This window comes from Monodon monoceros, unplaced genomic scaffold, assembly GCF_005190385.1.
Source record: "Monodon monoceros isolate NGI ecotype Baffin Bay Population unplaced genomic scaffold, NGI_Narwhal_1 Super_Scaffold_3, whole genome shotgun sequence".
Lineage (NCBI taxonomy): Eukaryota > Metazoa > Chordata > Mammalia > Artiodactyla > Monodontidae > Monodon > Monodon monoceros.
In genome coordinates, this window is record NW_021703780.1 from 15,560,349 (window position 1) to 15,579,978 (window position 19,630).

A 19,630-nucleotide genomic window follows, 5' to 3' on the forward strand; every position below is an offset into this window, starting at 1 on the left:
TAGAACCAAAAGAGAACCTATAGATTGTTATTTCTCTCTGTTTTTCATTTTTGAATCAAATCAGGTAGGTTGGTTTCAATATAAAGACTATTTTAAAAAGTTTATCTCTCCGTATATCTGACCAACCATTATAATAAAGAGATTTTTCTTTTAAAGTTACAGATGAGCCATTGTAGATTTCAGCAAATTTTTTTGGATGTTGCATGTGATTTAATGATTTCAGTTATGACTTAATATTTGAATAATGTCACTACTCTCCAAATCTTCCATAATTATAATTCAATTTGTCAAAATTTACTTAATAGCCATGTGCCTAAGCATAAGGAGAACACTTGGTCTGTTTAGCAAACCTTCTGTCGGAGCAGAAATACAAGAAGACTGTAGCTGTTGATTACTGTTTTAGTGTGCGTAGGATATGCCATATGATGCAAGATGGCTCCTGCCAACTAAGTCAGCAGAGGATTTTGTTGAGCAGAATTCGTTTAATAAGAAAGAATTTTGATAAATAGTCTCGTCTCAGATGGATTAAACTATTGATTTACCAGTACTGTTCCTATCTCGACCCATGGGGACACTGTTGATGCCACTTAGAATATTACAAACTCCCTGCCATATGCATGTTGTCTAGCCCATGCTTCAACCCCATCACCTTTCAGCAGATTGCTTTAGACAAGAGATCTCATGGGCAAGGAATCTGCAATGCATATAAGCTCACTTGCTGATTTAATACAAGAGAGTCCTAGACATTGACCTTGTCTTGAGTTATTCTGACTTGGCAGGGCCGTAACACTGCAAAGACCTGCAAATCCCTTTTTAACAAGGCTACCTGAACCAAATGGCCCCAGTCCAAATACATGAAAATTTAAAGATGTCCAAGATATCAGTGGCTTACAGTATTAAAGAGTAGGAAGACTGACACTGCATTTAACTCAGGTCTACTTATTTTTCCAGTCAAGAATTCTGTCTTCAAGCATAATAGCTGCTCTGTTATCACTTTATAAATTGCTGCGCATATTATTTCAATAATGAACTGGGGGAAGGCATTCTGTTTGAAGATGTTAAAGGCACCAAATGCCCCACTAAAATCCCCAGATGTTCAATTATTTGAAAGAGATGATTTCTCCTCTAAGCAGGTTGTATTTTTAATTTTTCCAGAAACAACAGGTAGAATGGATATTATTATGTCCATAGAGCCCATGGTCCTTGAAGTACCCACAGGTATTGCAGGCCAACCAGAGTGGTTCTCAAGGCAAGAGGCAGACCAAGAATGGGATGCATGTATTTACATTTCTGCTTATGAGTGCTTTCTTTCATCAGAAAAAAAACCACATAATTTTCCAGGGTGACAGAGAAATTGGCAATACCTATAAACTTGGCACTAAGTAAGCCTAATTTGGCAAGATTTATAGTGTACCTGGTGCAGAAATGACCATATGTGCCCATGATGTACTGTGTCTAAAAGGGCGGCCTGATGCATTCTTTGCTACTCTAATGATGTATTGAGCACAAGTGCTCAGTACACCTACATCTACATGATGACGATGTGTTGAAAATATCAGTCTCAATTGATGGGAAATGAAGCACACAAATATTATATCTATATCCATACCTATATCTATATCTAATATATCTATTTTTTTCTGCATCAGGGCATGTGAATTTAAACACTCTATAGTTCTATTGTGTGTAGTTTTCTTTCAGTGTGGTCTAGACTAGACCACTCCTGGTAAGAAGCAAAATAAAAATTAATGAATACAAGTAAAGGACTAGGGAAAGCCAGAAGCAAGGTTTTTAGAAAAAGAAGTATGAGGCTTGGGTCCTTGTGGTAAGTACCTATTGTATATGCTCTGGTAAGTATCTTTCTTTAGCTAAGCTCCAGTTTCCACATTGTAAAGTGATCAGGTTTGAGTAGGTGATTTCTTAGTATACGTTAGCCTAATTTCTGTAATAAGTATGGTTAAGCCAGAACAAATGTACAGACAACCTTAAACTTTACAGTTGTGCCCTCACATGTTGTCCATCCGTCTTGGTCCATTGGAGTTCTCAGATTTAAACATGCCCATATTATAAAGACATATAATTATGGGTTTCTCAGGGAGTTTTCCTGTGAAAAGGTGTTCAGGGAGGTATTGATGGTTAAGTGCAAATGAGGAAGGGAATGTGCTTTCCTTTCGAGTTGGCAGACACCCCACCAAAAATGAAATAAAGGCGTAACTGGTTCACTGAAAAATCTGGACTCTATAGAATACAAACATGAAACAATGTAATTTTCCCTTCAAAATGCATCTCCAGTTCCTTCAAGCACTCTCCATGAATTAGTCCTTTTTCTGCCCCTGGATGAACCCTTAGGCAGGTCTTACCCTCAGATGATAAACAAACAGTCCCTTGTTTGGGGATTAAAACCTAAGTCTGATCTAATAATCACACAACTCCAGTCCAGAATATTAATCAAGACTTCACATGCCTATCCAGGTAAGTCATCTTCCTTCCCCCACCTTGGGTCTGACCCAGGCATGAAATCCTAGAATCCAGGGAAAGGTCAGGGTCATTTCTTCAAAACTTCCTGTGGTTTTTGACCCCTCTGGCTTTGGAGGGGAAAATGAGGGAAGTAATGGGGAATGGCAGAGTCTCATCTGCCTGGTACCACTGTGATCTGCTGTTGGGTGCCAGCTAGATATGGCAGGTGTCCAAAGATGAGTCTGTCTTTTGGGCAATTTTTGTGGATGTCTAGAGGATCCACTGTCTGTTTTCCAACTGGGCACAACTGTCCCCTCAGTTCATGTGTTTCTTGCAATCCAGCCCCCTGGAGAAATAGGAACAAGACTGATTGAAGGAGATAGAGTTAGGTTTAGAATTAGAGTTAGGGTTAGGTGAGAGAGAAGAAACTGAACATGCCCCTGACTGCGTCCTCAATATCCCAGCCTGAAGGAGGCCTTAGCTAAGGGAGGGAGCATTGTTTTTAACTGTGGGAAGAACATTTAGACCTTCTTACATTTTTAAGTGCACAATGCAGTATTGCTAATCATAGGTACAAGATGCTAAGATGCTTAGGTATCTCATAGGTACAATGAGACTGAGAATCTTAGACTGGACACTTTTTTAACACCCAAACTAAGAAACAAGTTTTTTATTATCTAGAAGTACTGGTATGTAATGTGTCCTATTTCACATTTTGCTTTGAGTCAAAAGGAAGAATTGCATTTTGTATCTTATTTTAACTGTAAAATCATCAGACTACGTGGGTGGTTAAGATTAAGGTTCCTGAAACATACCTTAGTTTGAACGCCCTCTTTCCCTTATCCTTAATTAAATATCACTGTCAATAGTGCTGTCGCTATTTCTGTAGATAAACAACTTTTGGGCTTTCCCCTGGGCTAAAAACACTTCTCTGTGAATCCCCAATGGTTACTGAAGAAGGACATAAGGAATCCCAGGAGCTATGAATTTGTAAGAAATATTTTGAAAGGAGATCAGGCCCATCAGAGGCCTGGTACTACAGCTCCTTTATCCCCATGTCATCTGCTATGATGACTTGGAAATGAGTAGCTGCAATGAGACAGCACATTGTTTGAATGCCTTGGAAAGGGAACATTTCTAATAATAACAATAGGACTAATGAATTTCACATTAATTAATGAAAGTGACAGAAGTTGAATCTTATTTAAATAACATGAATACAAACAAAAACATGCCCAGGCTTGCTTGTCACACTGCTGCACTGAATACTACAGTCTGTTAAATACCTGGGCCTGGGCCAACAGAATACCTGTAGTGCTTCATGGAATAATACCCAATAGTTCACCAGTTAGCATCTGAATAAATACGAGCTATTCTTTTATGGCTTTAGGTACAAGAAGTGAAGTACAGGCTAGATGTCTATATTTGTGAAAGGAAAGCTTCTCTTGTATTTTCTATATAACTATGCAGCTTCCATTATTGATGTTTTTTTCCGAACGTCATGTTGCTAATGGTGGGAGTCCTGAGATTTTTCTCAGAAGGCCAGTGAGTTCCTTCCTGACTAATCTCAGAGAGCAGGGTAGGTTCCCAAAGAGATAACTGTTGTAAAACTCTGGTACATTCTGTAATCCTCTGTAGATATCTGGGCTTTGCTTAGACATGGTGTGCTGCTACATCAACATGTACATATGGCCTGTGGTTGCAACTTTATGAGTGCCAACTTTTTTTTTTTAATTTATTTTTATTTTTGGCTTCGTTGGGTCTTCGTTGCTGCACCTGGGCTTTCTCTAGTTGTGGCAGGCGGGGTCTACTCTCCTTTGCGGTGCACGGGCTTTTCATTGTGGTGGCTTCTCACTGTGGAGCATGGGCTCTAGGCACGCGGGTTTCAGTAGTTGTGGCACGCGGGCTTAGTAGTTGTGGCTCACAGGCTTAGTTGCTCTGAGGCATGTGGGATCTTCCTGGACCAGGGCTCAAACCCATGTCCCCTGCATTGGCAGACAGATTCTTAACCACTGCACCATCAGGGAAGCCCTGGGTGCCAACTTCTGCAAGGTTTTTTTAACAATTGGGTGGGACTCAATTGGTAGAATTATAACATCTAATCATACTTTGTTTGTTTTCAGTATATATTCCCTCAACCTGCAGCATTTTACCTCTGCATTGCCAGAGCATTTTATGGATCCCTCCAACCTAAGGTTCCTTAGAGCAGAGTTTCTCAATCTCAACACTGCTGACATTTTGAGCAGGGTAATTCTTGCTGTTGGGGTATGTGCTCAGCACCCCTGGCCTCTATCCACTAGATGCCAGTACAACTCTCCCCAAGTTGTAACGACCAAAAATGTTTCCAGACATGACCAAATATTCCCTGGGAAGAAAAATCATTCCCCCCCGCCCCCGCCATTTAGGACCACTGGCACAGAAAGGGTCCTCTCTCCCTTTCAAGGCCCATGCCTTGAACATGACTCACATATGGTAGCAAACCTGGAAATACCCTACGGGGCCTTTCTGAAGTCAAATTTTGAACTGAAATGTGAGTGTTGCCAATTTTAGAAAGAATGCACTTTAACAGATTCATTGAGATAGAAAATATGGTTTTAACCTTTAAATAGACAATGGTGGTTTTGAAAGAGCAGGTGTATTGTAATAACATGCTTCCAGTTTCAAATGAAAGCAACTTCTAATAATGCTATTAATACTAATATTTTAATGATTCAGTTATCACTATTAGTAAAATTGCCCAGTAAGATGCATGACTGTAAATAAATCTTTTTCTTACAACAAATGTGAAAAAACGTACAGAATGAAATGGTTGTACTTGGGATTTTGTTCAAGGGTGAAAACCCAATTTAACAGTTATAGGAATAGAGCTAAGTGACAGGCAGAGACAAAAAAAAACAACAGGAAAAATTTAATAGTTACAGGAATAGAGTTAGATGATAGGCAGAGAAAGAGAATAGAAGAGGAAACTGGTCCAAAATAAATAATTTCAAGAGAAAATGGTTTAAAATGGCCCCTTTCTCAGCACTCCAAGTGAGAACCGTTGAGCACAGTTGAGAATGTAGTTTTAAATCACCTTCTATTTGAAGAAGAGTATTTAATAAGTGTCTGTAAGTGCATTTCCTATGCTATCTAACTTATTAATCCTTCCCAAAAGCCTGGAACATTCAGAGCTGCTTTCTTTTCTCAAAATAATGGTAGGTGAAGAAACTGGCATGCTTATGATCAGAAATCCTATGATGAACACCAAATGGATAAAACGGAAGATACATCAAAATGGTGAAAGTGTTCTGATCGCTTTCCTGTCTGACCCTTAAAAGCAGTATGAATCTACCCAGGCTTCGTGGTGATCATCTAACCACTATGAGTTTTTAATCATAATGGTTTGTAGGAAATACCGTTAATATTTTTAGAGACAAGGAATATGTTTAATTCAAAAAAGCCCAATTTTAACTTCTTTGCCAAAACTGCTTCTCTTTAATACAGAAAATTAAATTTCTATTCCAGAAGCATGTTTATAGGTTGAATTGTTTATTTTCCTCTGAAGCATTTCTGAAAATATTTTCCTTTCTAATAATAGCTAATTAACTTGAATGCATTCTTATTAAGGCTCTGTCTTGGTCCCTGCATAAATTCTTAGAGGGCTATCTGCTAAGTATCCCCCAGAATTTATCAGATAGCCACAAAGTTATTAGGGCTGAGAGAATTGCTTATATAATGTGAATAAAAATACTTTATGGGCTGATATTATAAATCATTGCTCCCCAATTTACCCCTTAAAAATGATTCAAGGAGCTGGTATTTTATTTTCACATGAAAATTTCATTTCAGATACATTCTAATGCTATAGGACTAGGAACCTGAAAATCTTGAAACTCACTTTCAAGCAAGGAGTGTGGTTTCTCATGGATCAAGGGACATGAATATAAGTGCCATCTCTCCATGTATTTGCTGAATATGGTAGAAAGGGCACTGCCATGTTGTACTCTAAGAGTATTTTCCCCATATTGGTCTTTGCAAAAACCGTGCCCCATGAGGTATTTGAGACAGCAGTGCTCATTCTCTGAGACCTTGTATCAGGCTAGTTTTTCCAGGTCTCCCTGGGGATTCTTGACACAGAATATAGTCTCCACACCAACTGTATAATTTTATTTTGTAAACTTTTATTTTGATATAATTTCAGACTTACAGAAAAGCTACAAATATAGTGCAGTTGTTGACATTTTATCACATTTGCTTTGTCATCTACTTTCTCTTCTTTTTTCTCCCCCTACATCTCCGCAAACATATATACCATTTTTTTCTGAACCCTTTGAGTGTAAGTTTAAACATGATGTCCTTTACCACCAAATATCTTAGTGTATATTAGTTAAGGAAGAAGCAATTCTCTTACATAACTGCAGTACAATTGTGAAAATCATAACATTGGGTTGGCTACATTTTCTGTAACATCTTACAGAGGAACCTGAACGAACTTTTTGGCCAACCCGATATTAACATTTGTGAGATATTAATATTGAATTTATAGATTATTCAAATTTCAGCCATTGTCTCATTTAATACTTTTACAGAAAAAAAAATTGTGGCCAGGATTCAATCATGAATTGCATTTAGTTACTCTGTCTTGTCCACTTTACTCTGGAACAGTTCCTTGGTTTTCATAACCTTGACATATTTTAAGAGTACAGATGAATAATTTGGTTTGTCTGATGTTTCCTCATTATTAGGTTTAGACTGGGTATTTTTTGCAAGATTATCATGTCAGTGACACTGTATTCTCTGTACAGTGTATCAGGACGCACATGATGTCATTTTAAACCATTATTGGTGATGGTAATTTTGATGACTTGGTTAAAATGGTGTCTAATACATTTTTTCACTTTAAAGTTACTATTTTTTCTTTGTAGTTAACAAGTATTTTGTGGGGAGATACTTTGAAGCTATGTAAATGTCCTGTTCCTCATTAAATTTTCACCCACTGGTTTTAGCATCCATTGATGATTCTTATCTGAAACAATTATTACTACAATAGTTGCCAAATCATGATTTTCTAATGCCATAATTCCATCTCCATTTATTAGTTCTGAATACTATTTTCCACCAAAAGGAGTCTGGATCCTTGAAGAATGGCCAATTCCTGGGGATGGGAAAATGCAAGATAAGCTTGGACTATCCTGTGGAACAAGAAAGCATAGAGGTTCTCGAAAAATGATGGGAGCATGAAAAAATGACATCAGACCTGGCCTGAAGGGGCTCCACTGGCTAAATCTTGGAAAATTAGGGCATCAAAACAAATAATGTAATGAGTTATAACCCACTGAACAAAATAGGAATAATAATATAAGAATTCATGAGTTGGTACTGGATGAATGAATGAATGAAATATGTGTAAATAGAAACCTGTTTCTTAGAGTAGAATGCCAGTTTTCCTTTTAAGGAATCATTGTTTGAAGGGAGTGTGTTATCATTAAAACTCTAGTCCATAAGCCAGAACTTTTATTTCACCACATTTTTCCTGAGAGATATAGGGCACCGCTGCTAGAGAAAGAGGTGGGGTTCTTGAGAGATGTCTTTGCTATGAGAACAATGACCCATCTGACATTAGTTCTGGGAGCATGGCACAGCAAAATACTTCAGAGGTCTTTCGAAGACCAGACTAAGACCCCTAGTTTTATTCCTCCCATGAGAACTACTGCTACATGTGTTTTAGAAAAACTAGCGAGCTGTAATTTAAAAAGGTGCCATGGATGCCTCCTCACCAGTGGACAGGTGAAGAGGCTCACCACTAGTCAGAACCCTAGCTGTGACTTAGAGTTTGCTGTTGACAGATCTGTCTCAAATATTTTGGAGCCTGGGGTAGGAGGCCCACCCATTATATGTCTAAATATTTTAAAAGTTCTATATCTACTTATCGAATTTTCTAAGTAAAATACATTCTATCTTCCTACTCTGAAAAATGCAGCATCAGAATTACATATAAAGGTATCAAGGTATGGCTTTAGTGTGACTAAAAATTAGCAAAAAAACCCCAAAGCTGGCTGAATTTTATTATTATTGCATATATCTGAGTGTTCTCTTGATTGTGGAATGATGTTTCCCCATGAAAAGAGGCCCTGAGGAAAGAATTTTGGTGCATGTAACCAATTTAGGAAGTCATCCTAAAAAGTACAAGGGAGAGAGCAAGGAAATTGACAGCAAGGGGAGAAAAGCCAAAAAGTTGTGTGTTAGTGAACAGCCTACCATTGTGGACAGCTTGGAAGCATATCTTTAAAAAGCCAACTTTTGCCTTTGTCCATGATCATGATGAAGTTATTTCTTTTTAATATGTAGTTCAATTACAGGAAATTAATTTTCTGTGCTGGAAGCGTGTTTGCAGGTTGATTAGTTTATTTTCCTCTGAAGCATTTCGGAAACTATTTCTCCTTTCTAATAATAGCTGATTAACCTGAATGCATTTTCATTAGTGCCCTTCATTAGTCTGGTCTACATCTAAGAATTGTTTCACAGTGAGCTGGGGAAGCAGGGGGAATTTATTCATCGACTTTGACTCTCTTTGGTTGGTGATTGTCTCTGAGAGTATTAAATTCCCCGTACTTTCGGGCTGTTCTGTGCACCGTCTGAGCAAGATCCCATGACTAGAGGAAGATCGCAGGCAGAGAAGCAGGAAGTTTTAAGCCTTTGAGTTGACACTTTTTCCCCAGATTTATTTTACTTGCCTTTATAATCAAGATTTTGGTATAATGTCTTCTTATCCAGACTAATAAGCTAAATGCATTTTAAGTCCAGAATTTTTACATATTTCATCAACAATGAAATTTAGAGTAAACATAAAATTAAAAGTGTTATTTTCACAGGTTTTTAAGTACTTTAAAAAATATTTAAATGACAAGACAAAATACAAATTTTTCTAAATTCACATCAAAATATTAAATAAAAACATTTACATACAGTTGAATTTTAAAATTTCTTATTTTTAAAACTAAATATTTTAAGATTTTTAAAATAAACTTTTAATTTTGGCATAATTTTAGATTCACGGAGGAGTTGCCAAGATAATCAGAGAATTCCTAAACTCACGCAGTTTCCCCCAATGTTAACATCTTATATTACCATGATATATTTGTCGCAATTAAGAAATCAACATTGGTACATTACAATTAACTGAACTTCATAGTTTATTCAGATTTTACCAACCATTCCATCATTGTCCATTTTGTTTCAGGATCCAATCCAGGATACCACATGCATTTAGTTCATGTGTTCTTAGTATCGTCTGGTCTGTGATAGTTTCACAGTTCTCTCTGGTTTTCATGACCTGGGAAGTTTTGAGAAGCTCTGGTCAGGTATTTTGTAGAATGTCCTTCAGTTGAGGTTTGTCTGCTATTTTCTTTATGATTAAACAGTAGTCATAGGTTTTGGGAAAGAATACCACGAGGTGCAGTATCTTTCTAAACACATCATGTAGGGAACATATGTTATCCGTGTGACAAGCTGGTGTTTGTAGCTGTAACTTTACAGACTCTCTCATTAGTGAGTGAACCACTAAGTCCTGCCCACACTCAGGAGGAGGAAATTAAGCTTCATTCCATATATATTTGGAATTTTTTTGTAAGAAAGGTTTAGCCTCTTACCCTGATTAGTTATTTATTCCAGTCATTTATTTATATCAGTATGGATTCATGCATATTTATTTATTATTTATATAATTCTTTGGATTATAATACCATAGTACATAATTTATTTTGTAACTCAAGTTCTTCCAGCTTTGGTTATTGGAAGCACTTTCAAGTTGGCTTCTGTGTCTCTTGACATGCTAATATCCCTTTTTTGTTTTGGGGGGGGTACTTCCTTGATTTCTGGCCCTAAAAGATGCTCCAGGCTCAACTTGTAGTTTCCTGTTATAGTCCTGGAATTAACTACTTATCCCAGAAGCTTCCTGTCATTGGTGAATGGTACACAGAAACCAAGATTTGGGTATTGCGTATGCATGCTCTTGCTGGGGTGTCACTGCTTCTAAGCCCTTTTAGCAGAGTTACGAAATGTATGTATGTATACTAACCTACACATACACATATAATGCTACTTTTTCTCTGCATCTGTCCGTTTGCTTACATAGTAAAGTAAACAGGAGTTCATGTCTCTGACTCTACTGCAGTATTCCATGGTTCATTCTAGCTCCCTTTTACACCTTGTTTATCTGTAACTTCCTTCTTTGACAGAGATAAAGCTGCTCTCAACATCCACTGTCCATTTACTTATTTGTTTGTTGCCAGTATTTATTTAAGGCAATTTCAGAATTAATTCATTTCTTCATGAAAAACAAAGCTACCAACTAGAGTGCAATGTTTATGTGCAGTTCCTTTTGTCTTTACTTAGCCTTACAATTTCTAGTCAAAACACTGTTTTCAAAGTTATTTAGATCAGCTTTTTTTTTTTAAATTTTATTACCACCCCTCCAGTGAGGTTATTTATACATTTGTAATATAGTTAGATTCATTTGTCACACTTTATATTCCATCTGGTATCCCCCCCTAACATTCTGTTTGGTTTTGCTTTCAGTGTGCATATATTAATGTTCACTCTTTGTGATGTGTATTGTGCATTTCTATGAGTTTTGGCAAATGCATACAGTCCACCACTCCAGGACTATAGAGAACAGTTCCATTACCATGAAAAGTTCCCTGTGCTTCCCTTTTTAGTCATCCTTTCTCATTTCTCCAACCCCTGAAAACCACTGATCTGTGTTTCATTCATATAGTTTTGACTTTTTCTGATGTAATGTTAATGAGATCCTATAATTTGTAGCTTTTGGGGTTTTACTTTCTTACTTAGCAAAATGCGTTTAAGAGTCATCCATGTCATGTGAATCAATAGCTTGATATTTTTACAATCGAATGGTATTCTATTGTATGGATGGAACAGTTTATTCATGCACTAGTTGAAGGACATCTTTATTGCTTCCAGTTTGGGGTAATTATAAATAAATGCTGTGAATATCACATACAGGTTTTTGTGTGAACACAAGCCTTCATTTGACTTGGACAAATACCCAGGAGCACGATTGTTGGATTGAATAATCTGTGTTTAACTTTATAATAACCTGCTAAACTGTTTTCCAAGATGGCTGCACCATTTAGTCTTCTCACCAGCAATGAATGAGAGCCCTTTGTTGTTCTGCGTCCTCATCAGCATTTGATATTGTTAGGTGGTTTGTTTGTTTCTTAAATTAGCTCTTCTAATATGTGTAGACTGGTATCTCATTGTGATTTTAAATTTCAGTTTCCCAATGACAGTGATGGTGGAAATCTCTCACATGCTTATTTGCCAAAATGTTTGCCAGTTTTTGGTGAAATTTCTGTTCATATCTTTTGCCTACTTTTAACTGTGTTTTAAAATTTTCTAATTGTTGAGTTTCAGAAGTTTTTATAGATTCTGGATACAAATTACTTTATATATCATTGGCAAGTATTTCTCCCATTCTGCGGCTTGCCTTTTCATTTTCTTAAGTGTTTTTTGCAGAGCACAAATTTTAAGTATTAATAAAGCCTAATTTGTCAGTTTTTTAATTTAAGGGTTTGGGTTTATGGGTTATTAAATATTCGTCTCCAAACCCAAAGTCATGTAGATTTTCTCCTATATTTTCTCCTAGATTTTTATAGTTTTACATTTTATATTGAGGTCTGTGATCCATAATGAATTAATTTTTGTATAAGGTGTTAGGTACGTATTGAGGTTTACATTTTTTATCTATGGACATCCAGTTGTTCCGGTACTATTTGTTGAAGATACTATACTTTCTCAATTGAATTGATTTTGCAGTTTTGTCAAATATCACTTGACTGTATTTCTGAACTATGTGCTCTGTTCCACTTATCTATTTATCTATTTTTTAACAATACCACAGTGTCTTGGTTGCTGTAGCTTTATGATAAGTCTTGAAACAGGGTAAAGTGAGTACTTTGACTTCATTTTTCTTTTTTACAATTATTTGTCTATGCTTTTGCCTTTTCTTCTGGTTAGTTATAATTCTGGTACTCCAGATCTTTCTTAGGACCTAGGAACTAGAACCAACACAACTGTGTATGAACCAACACAACTACTACCATGTTATAATGATATTGTTCCTGAGTAGTTGGTATTATAAAAACACAAGCTGTAGTAGAACATCGTTCTCAATAAATGCTATTTATTATTATTATCAAACATACCTTATAGAGTAATTGTCAAAACAATTCAATTATAATGTATGAAGCTGCTTTGTAAACTCAAGAGTGCTATGTGAATATACATTACTCTTTATTTTAAACTATATGATACAATTTTTATTCTCTCCATCTTGTGTGAGTAAATGGATTATTGATCTGGATAAGGTTTATGTACTTTTAGATGACACATGTGGATACCAGAACTGTCTGGAATAGTAGACTAACAAAATTGAGTAATTAGTCCTTTCATCTTTTAAGAGATGGGAGATCAATAGGCACCAAAAGGATGATGCATTGATCATAGCAAAGGAATCAGGCTTAGAGTAGGAATCATTTCTTTTCCTTCTCTCTTTCTCCTTCTCTCCTTCCCTCTTTCTTCCTTCCACATTATTGATATATTTTTAAATAACTAAATGAGGAACATACCATGCTGATGGATTAGAAGATTCAATATTTAGGTATATCAGATTTCCGCATATTGATCTATAACTTTAATGCAGTGCCGACCTCATAAAAGTGGATCATGCAGTAATTTTTTGTGTGTGGCTGGCTTGTTTTACCTAGCATAATGTCCTCAACATTTTGGTTGCTTCCCACCTTTTGCCTGTTGTGAACAATGCTGCTATAAACATAGGTGTACAAACACCTGTTCAAGTCCCTGCTTTCAATTATTTGGGGCATATACCCAGAGGTGGAATTTCTGGATCATATAGTAATTCTATTTTTATTTTTTTGAGGAACCTTCATACTGTTTTCCATAGTGAACGCGCCATCTTACTTTCCACAAAGAGTGCAGAAGCATTCCAGTTTCTCCACAGCCTCATCAATACTTGTTATTTTACTTTGGAAATTATCAATTTTTAATACGATGAGGAAAGAAAGCTTTACTGAGTAGGTGAAATTTGAGTAAGAACCTTAAGAAAGTCAGGGAATATGCCATATAGCTATCTGGGGAGGAATAGGTGAATGATAAGAGGAGATAGAAAAGAAGGAGGAACAAAAATGAATAGTCATGTAAACCAAGAAAAGAGGAGAAAAAGATGGTGCTTAACAATTGGATATGAAGTCAGTATTAATGATTGTTGATTTCACTGGTGGCCGTGCCGACATCCATTTTGGAGCAGCATGAGCACAAACTCCACTAGAGTGGATTGAGCCATGAGTAGGTGCGGCACCCACACAGAAAGAACTGATAATACATTTTAAAGAAGTTTGGTTGTAAAAAGCAAGAGAGTGATAGTGAGGTTGCTGGGGGAGAATGCCAGCTGAAGAGTTGTGTGTTTTTTTTTAAGGTAGCAATGTCTTGAGCATGTATAAATGTTGATGAGAAGAAACAAATAGAGAGGAAGAGGCAGTGGCCGAACATAATGAGAAATGAGAAGAAACGAGAAGATAATCAACTGAGTACATAGGTTTCTGGGAAGATGCGAGAGATTGAGATCCAGGTCAGACTTCGGTGGCAAGTAGGAAGAGGAGAAGTTGGGTGTGGCTGAAGGGGTCTATGTAGCAGACATTTAATGGTTTTTTGATGATGATGTCTGTTTCACTGTGAGGTAGGGTGAGCCCATCTGCTCAGACAGTAGAGATGGGATTGAATATTTAAGATGAAGAGACAAAAAGTTTGTGAGTTTCTCTTGGGCACCTGACTAGAAAATAATGAAAAGATTTATGGGCAACACTGAGAGTACATCTGAGATCAGAGACCATAACTAAATGTTTATGCTAGTTATTTAATACAGGATTATTTTTATAGGAAAATTATACTCTAATCATTTATACGTACTTAATCACATCCAAAGAAAGTGTTGGTTCATGCATTCCCTAACGTGAATTGGGGACTTCTGTTCCTAATGACAGCTACCTGAATTGGAGGGAAAATGCCTGGAAAGAAAGAATCTGATTCAGTAGGCTTGATCTTTTAAATCCTATCAGAAAAAGTGTGGTAATAGAACAAATGTGAACTTAAGAGAAGGAAGAGTACTTGGATTCATAATAAACATCTAAAATTTAAATGAGTATTTACCAGTTTAGAAACTGCCCCTCGGAAACACTTCAGTTATCTTTGCTGCCATAGGAATTTCTTGGTGAAAGACCAAACCAGCAATTACAAACTTTACAGATGCGGAATGCACATGTCCCCTGCCTGGTATCTGTTGCAATTGCCCTTTATTCAATCACCCGCAGCTGGAGTAATTGGATCTTTAGGTACAGGTTAATGGGATAATTAGGCAAACACGATCGAACTTGTATACTATGAGGAAATGGATGACTGCTGTCTCCCAGCCTCCTGTTGTACACTGTACTTGTGCAACCTGTTCTTCATTTCTATGGGCAATAAAGTAGGAGATGGATTAGCTGCAAGTGATTTCGTTTGTCTGTAAGGGGAAGTGTGGTTTGATTTAAATGATTTTTTTAAGAGGCAGCTACTAGAATAACTAGCTAGAGACGAAATGGATGAGGTATGCTTGCTTTGCAAGCCAATGTAATTTGGCCCTGGTATTTCATAGAGTCCTTTGAATGACATTTTCTTCCTGGTATATTAATACGATGCTCATCCATGGAGTGTTTTTGCCATAGGCCTTATATTATAGAGAAAATAGAAAAGGGTATGATTTCATGGAAGAACATGATAGGAAACATATACCCAGCAGTGATCTCCCAAATAGAGTAAAGCTAATGAAATAGGAAAGGTCTATGACAGTCTTCTGAAGACTAACATAATTTGATCTTTTTTTTTCATGGTTATTTCTACAAGCTCTCACTGGCTAATTCTCTGTGTTATGGGATATCTTGAGACATCTGATGACTGACTTCCAAAGAGATAGACCTACTTTAGGTGCATAAATATACATAAGGGAATAGAGACCTTGCATGGCCTAGCTTAATACGCCTCTGCTATCGAACCTCACCCTCCTCCTTCCTTGTTTGACATCCCCACTATGAGAGTCATTAAGGGATTGGAGTGTCTTACCTCCAAGAGACCGCAGTTGATTGTGCTGCTGTGGTAACCGGCTGATGCTCTTTTACCTTGTTGCGTTACCATAGATTTGCTTATCAGATTGACTTGCTGAGTACTCATGTATGGGACTGTAATATGGAATAGAGAGGGAAGTCTGATAACGGGTAACGAGCTTGGTTAAGGAAGGGTGCTGAGATTATGGATATCAAGCTTAGACTCGTGTTCTGGAGCAAGCGTTTGGGTGATAAGTTTGGCACCACATGCAACTTTCATATGTTTGGCTCTGCCTAGGGCCCGTCTCACTTTTGCAGACGTACAGTAAATTCAAATGAGAACATTTTATTATTTTTTTAATCTTTTTATTTTAGAACAGCTTTAGGTTTACAGAATTATTGTGGAGGCAGTACAGTGAGTTCTTGTATACTCATCCTCAGTTTCCCCAGTAGCGTCTTACGTGGCTGTGTTATATACATAACTGTATACCTGTTACAATTGACGAGCCAATATTTATACATGAATGTTAACTGAAGTCTGTAATTTATTCAGATTTCCTCAGTTTTGTTTTTTTTGTTTTTCTGTTCCGGGATCCCATCCAGGGTACCACACTGCATTTAGTTGTCAGGTCTCCTTAGGCTCCTCTTGGTTGTGACAGTTTCTCAGACTTTTCTTGTTCTTAATTGACCTTGACAATTTTGTGGAGAACTGGCCATCAAGTACCTTGTAGGATGTCTCTGGATTGGGCGTTGTCTGATGTTTTTCTCATGGTTAAACTGAGGTTATGGGTTTTGGGGAAGAAATCCACAGAGATGAAATGCGTTCGTATCACATCATATCAAGGGTACACACTATCAGTATAACTTGTCACCATTGATGTTGACCTTGATCACCTGGCTTGTTAGTGTTTTTCAAATTCTCCACTATGAAGTTACTCTTTTCCCCCTCCCTTTCCATACTGTGCTCTTTGGAAGAAAGTCACCGTGCACAGTTCACATTTAGAGTGGGGAGTTATGCTCTATCTCTTGTTTCTGCACAGGAGTATTTTTCTGTTCCCTGCCATTTATTCAGTCGTTAATTACATTGGCGTGAACTCAGGGATGTTTATTTTGTACTTTGGGTTATAGTCCAGTACTACTATTTTCTTGCTCAAATTATTCTAGCTTTGGCCATTGGGAGTTCTTTCAGTCGGTTCCTCTGTTCCTTTGATACATTCCCATTATTGTGGAGGCTTTTTATTTTTTTGTTCATTTTTAGCACTTTCTAACATCCTGACACCACATGATGGTCCATGTGTCTTTGCTTCCCAAGTCTTAGAAACAGCCATTTCTCCAAGGAGCCTTTTATTGGAGAATGGTACTAGAAACACAGATTTGGGCACTAGGTGTGCTAGTTGCTACTGTTATTGCTACCAGGCCTTCTCAGCTGTCAGCAGGAAATATATGTATGTATGGTTATGTATGTGTGTGTGTGTGTGTATATATATATACACACACGCATGCACATCTATACATATGTATACTTACATTATGTGCATATATAAATTTATATGGCTATATACACACATTTCTATAAATATTTCTGCATGTAACCATCTGTATCTGAGATCATACTGATGTCTTCAGCTCTAATCCATTACACCACATGGATCACTCTGGTTTCTCCTCTTTCTTGTTTGTAGCGTCCTACTCCAGCAGTGAGAAACCTGGCTCCTACCATCTGCCACCTATTTACTTGGGTTGTTCATTTTCAGTATATATGTATAATGTTATCAGAATTGTTAACCTGAACTCCAGTTAGAGAAACCTCATCACCTAGAGCACAGTGCTTGTGTACAGGTCCTTTGCTTTAATTCTTACAGACTCAATTCATTTCTAAAGTTACATAGATTAGCAAATTAATCTCACCCTTTTCTATTTCTATTTAACACTGAGTATCAGAGTAATCGATACTGTATCAAGAAGATGTTCTAAGCTTAACACCTAAAGCTTTCAGAAGTTGCCCTCCTTGGATGAGATGCTTATACTCCATTGTGATCACTCTGTGCCCATCTCAGATATCCTTCATCTTTGCTTTCTGGCTGTTCAGTAGCCAGTAATATTTGGGTGTAGTCAGAAAGGAACCTAACTCATCTTAGGCTATTCCCATGATCACGTTGAATTTGGACCATCCTAAAAATGGCCAATCTCAAGTCAGAGGGAAAGAATACATTTCAAAATGAGCAAGAACTACTGTTACCTTGTGTAGAGTCTTTGCTGGGTTTTCAGCTTTGTCTCCTCTTTTTTTTTTCTAGACTTAGTCTTTGTAAATTCATTAATGTCTAGTTTTTGACAACTTAGGAATACTAATAAGCATGAACATTTGAGAGAAATATAAATTGAATAAAATGTGCAGGTCAAAAGTTCTTGCTACCTTCTCAGAAGTCTCATATCTACAGTGATGTAGGGCACCAAAGACCAAGCCGTGGAAATACCTAGGATAAAACTTTTAGGTCAGTTACTGAGAAATGTAAGAAGAAATCTTATACAGATGATTTGGTGAGGATAAAACTGAACCAACGCAATCAGGGATACTTCAGATAAATCCTTGGAACCTCACTCTACTTAAATATCTATTTTAGCCAAACCAGAGTAATAATATGTGTACCCATGATTCATCAGTTAAAATATAGAAATCTATCTATTATTAACTGTTTCTGGAAGTCATACTGTTTCAGGTAATTCAAAATTAATGGTTATCTGAAATTCTTCTAAATAAACCATCTTCTTCCAAGTTCTTTGCTAAGGAAAACTATTTTTTTTTTAGAAGTGGGGTTCTTGTTGTGAATGTCTTTCTAACTGCAGGTGGAGGCAATGTTCTTTTACAGAAGGTTACTATTTAATTTTGCAGTTTTGAAGATGTGGGTAAAGCCAAGAGCAACCTGGAATGCTGGCTTTACAGTATTTCATTCAAGAAAAATCCCGAGGCCTTTTAGATAGAGAGCTTGAAGTGAGCATCATCTTGACATAGAATATTCTGTTCTAATTCCAAGTCCATTATTGCAGCTGTCACCCTGACAAAAAGTAGTCAGTGCTGGATTAGCCAAAAAGTGGGTGCCAAGGCTCTTTTGATTGGACAGGAGAGAAGATGGAATGGGATTATAGTTCAGAATGAGCTGTCTAGATTTAAATTTGTAACCAACTTGCTGTTTTCTATTCTTGTACTTTGTAAGGCTATACATTTGATCACTTTTCTTATGTTAGTGCACAAAGAGAAGGTGTAATGTAGGACACCTGTGGAAGGCTGATGGTTAAATCACAAAGAGGACTGGGGCATGTAAAACAAGAAAGGACATAGTAAAATGTTAAGAGCCAGGCAGCCTCTTGTTGCTGCATACCAGAATCCCAATAGTCATACACAGACGGGAGATGTATAGAAGTGAGTATTTAGCCATCACAGAGGAAGTGCTAAATAGGTTGCACCGTCAGTGAGAGAAAGGATTAAAAGTAGGAAACTTACGGCAGCAGTTACATGAGGGCAGCTTCCAGGAATAGGGCAAGTGTACGTAGACCCCATCGTCATTTCTCTTTCTCCTTTTACACTGAATCCATGCAATCATGAAACGGGGGATGGGACCTGGGAAGAAAAAGTGAGTGGAGTATAATCCTAGAAGAGAGATGAGGGTTTTGGGTTATATGTCTAATGTAGGTGGCACAACCTCGGTGGCACTATTAACATTTTTGGCCAGATAATTCTCTGTTGTGGAAGACTGTCCTGTGTGTTGTAGGACGTTTAGCAGCATTCCTAGCCTCTACCCACTAGATGCCAATAGTATCTCGCCAATTGTGATATCCAGAAATGTTTCCAGAGCTTGCCAAATGTCCTCTGGGGGACAAAATGATCTCCCCAACTGAGAACCACTGGTCTAAAGGCTTCTGAGCAAAACTTTACTTTGGACTGTGAGCTTTTAAGTGTGTAACTGGTTCTTTTTCTATATAAAAGCCAAGTAAAAGGAAAACAATGAAAATACATCAAATTT